The following is a 3,403-nucleotide window of genomic DNA, read 5'->3' as shown; positions in this document are numbered from 1 at the left end:
AATTATTAAAAAATTAATAAAAAAAATTTATTTAACGAACAATCAAACAAATTTTTTAACTAATAAAAAACACTAAAAAAAACTAGTTAAAAATATCTTAGCGTACATAACTTTAATTTCTTCTGGTTTTTTGCAGAGGTCCATAAGCTTCCCATGCAAAGAAGACCAATCGGCCATGCACAAACCTTTCTAGTTTTTTTGTGATTGGCAAAATGTTTGAGACAAACGAGGATATATATAGATCCCCCTCAACTTTAAATTATTCTGTAGCTGGTTGAAGCTTACAAATCACAAAATACAAGGCATGTAGCCCTCCCTGTGTTTCCCAATATTTTGAACAAACCAACAATATATTGCATAACATGTGCACAAGGTTATTTAAAGCAAACATTATCCGTAAGATAACCAAGAGGGCATGCACATTTCATGCGCTCACACAACACAACTTTATTCAATGAACCACTTTGGAATCATTTTAACCTGCCTCAACGAGAAGGGTCTCGACGTTCTTAGCGAGTTTAACCACCAAATCTTTGTATTTGGTAGGCTCTGAAGCAGTGTGATCCACCTTCTCGTACAAGAAAGTCCACTTCACAAGGCTGTGCTCATCACCTTCTGGTAAAACATTAAGGATAACTTTGTAGCTCTTTTAATACTTCAACATGTCACCCTCCAATATGGTGTAGGTTATCTTCTTGTTTTCATCATCAAACTCAACTCTCTCCTTTAAGGTCTCAACAGTGTCCCTACATATATAGTTCGAAATTCAACAACATCAATAATAATAAAAATAACAATAACATAGAAGATTGTTCTGAATTGTGTTTTAGTTTAACTTACCAACGGCAAATGTAAGCTCCTTGATATTGCCAGATTTCTCCGCCCACTCACCTTCATGAACTTCCACCTTATGGATATGATCAGGTGCAACATCATGAACACGATGCTGTTTCTTACCCTTCAAGGAGTCGTAAAAGTGATCAGCAGAGGCTTTCACCAACATGTCTGATTCAGCCATTATTCTGTTCAAACAAATAACTCACAAGACACCAATATATAGAGGCTAGCTCATATCGATTTTTCACCTCTCAATTTTTTTCTTTACATTATTTTCCTATTTTTCCCATCATATTTATCTTTTTTTTTTCATTTTCTACTTTAATTAAAGAGTCGGGAGGGGCTTAGCGGATATATATATATATATATATATATATATCATATTTTTACTTTATATATCTAATTTTCTTTAAGAAAAAGAAAATATTTATTTAGGATATTAAATTGTTTTAAATTTAATGGTGTTTTTAGTTTTTGATTAAGAAAAATTCTATATTTTGGTTTTTTTCCTCAACTTTTAAAATTAATAGTTTTTGTCCTTATACTTTTAAAAACATCCAAACACCAGTCCCTAAATTTCACATTTTTCTGCCTATTGATCAAAATTTGAGTATTTCAGAAGAAAAAAAAATACAATAACCGAAATGAATGTTTTAAAAGTCAATGACAAAAATCATAATTGAAAAAAAAAATTAAGGACTAAAAGCACTGTTGATTCATACGTTTAATTAGTTCTTTTTATCATATACTTATCAATAAGTCTTACTTTTTGCGTTTATTTTTTGAGAAATATATAATCATTTTTTAGGAAAATTAAAAAATTATTTTTAAAATATACTAATCTAAACATTTATTGTTTTTTTTTTCTTGAACAACTTTATAGTAACTGTTTTTTGGGAGTGAAATGGTGTTGTATATACACAAAATGGTATAAAATAGTAATTCTTGCGTGAATATTAACAATAATTATTGTAAAATATTTAAAATAAGTTTGAAAAAATGTTACTATATTTATATTTACTTTTATTATATTTTAATTTTTCAAATAATTACTATATTCTTTTTCCAAATTTAGACATACAGTTTTATGAGCAACTAATTTGTACACCGTTTTTCAAAAAGAAAAACTAATTTGTAGACCCGAAAAGCACATTTTCCTAAATACTTCTATTAAAATGATTTTATAATGATAGCTTAACAAATTTATCCGTATAATTTATTATTATTTATTTATATCGTAAAACATGTTCGCATGATTATTGTATATTAATTATTAATATTTTGTAGTAAAATAAAACAAACTGTTTTAACAAAAAATCTAAAATACTTGTCTGCTAATTAACAATAATAAGTGCGAATTATAAAACTAATAATAAAAAAAAAGAGTGAGTACTGTGAAAAAAAATGCAGCGGAATTTATAAAGTGTGTATATAAAAAAAGTACAGTTAAATTATAGTGCAGTATTTCATTATAATAATTTATTTTGATTTTATATATATATACACACACGAACGCTTGCGGGACACACACATTCCATTACTCGTTAGGTACCCATTTATAAAACTACTCGTGAATTTTTTATATATACCCAATATTTATGAATATTTCCTAAACAATAATTATTTTAATCATTTATTAATTATTTTACCTTTTTTAAAAATAATTTTTTTTTATCTTAACTCTTCGATTCATCGGAGAAAAAGAAATCATCACTCATTCAAAATTTATTCAGAAGATCAATAAAATTTGATAAATAATTATTTTTATAAAAGATCAAACTCGGATACTACTTAAATGAAAAATAATTTAAAAATAAAATAGTTTAAAGGTCCACAAACTATTCTACCAATTATCCTAGTATTTTTTTTAGTTGTCCTAGCTAGTATATTGATGTGAAATAAAAAAAATGGCCACTAAAGTAATCAAAACCAACGTATACTTAAATGTGTATTAAATGGAGATTGGCAATTAAAAAAAATCAAAGAAATGTGAAAGTGATTGCATCTTCAATTTGGGTACTCACAAGTTGCTTATATAAATAATGATATTTAATTTATTCTTATTAATTATAAAATATTTTTTAATTATAAAATTTAATGTGATCCAAGTTAAGTAATATATACTTTAACACATTGAATATTGAAATAAATTTTGCCTAAATTTTTTTAATTTATATAATATTATAGGACTCATAAATTTAAGATCGATAAGCAATTTATTTAAATAATATGTATTGAAGTTGCTCATAAAGAAAACTGACACCGTAAACATATTGTATATTGTTGGCAATTATAACGAAATTGGCAAAGAAAAAAGGATGGTAGGTAGAAAATTAAAATAGCTACCTATTTGGCTATTCGATCGATTACAACCCGTAACAGATTCCCGTAAGTACGAATTTTTTTGTCATGTAAAGATTCAATTCACGCAGTTGGCTCGTATCATATCCATTTTTCTGGAAAATGGACATCTCCATTTTGATCCGGCCGTGGCTTAACACAAAGAGTATATCAATTAATTAACATAAAATCATTTTAGTTTATTAATCAATGATTTTCGGTTTGA

The 3,403-nt window shown here is 26.6% G+C and overlaps 1 pseudogene; it reads right to left on the bottom strand.

Annotated features, from left to right (window-relative positions):
* Window positions 1–324: 324 nt before the first annotated feature.
* On the bottom strand, window positions 325–1,018 carry LOC114420703 (annotated as a pseudogene).
* Between the last annotated feature and the right edge of the window lie 2,385 nt (window positions 1,019–3,403).

Source organism: Glycine soja, chromosome 7 (genome assembly GCF_004193775.1).
Source record: "Glycine soja cultivar W05 chromosome 7, ASM419377v2, whole genome shotgun sequence".
Classification (NCBI taxonomy): Eukaryota; Viridiplantae; Streptophyta; class Magnoliopsida; order Fabales; family Fabaceae; genus Glycine; species Glycine soja.
Note: the sequence above shows the minus strand (reverse complement) of the source record. Positions and strands in the feature narration are given on the sequence as shown.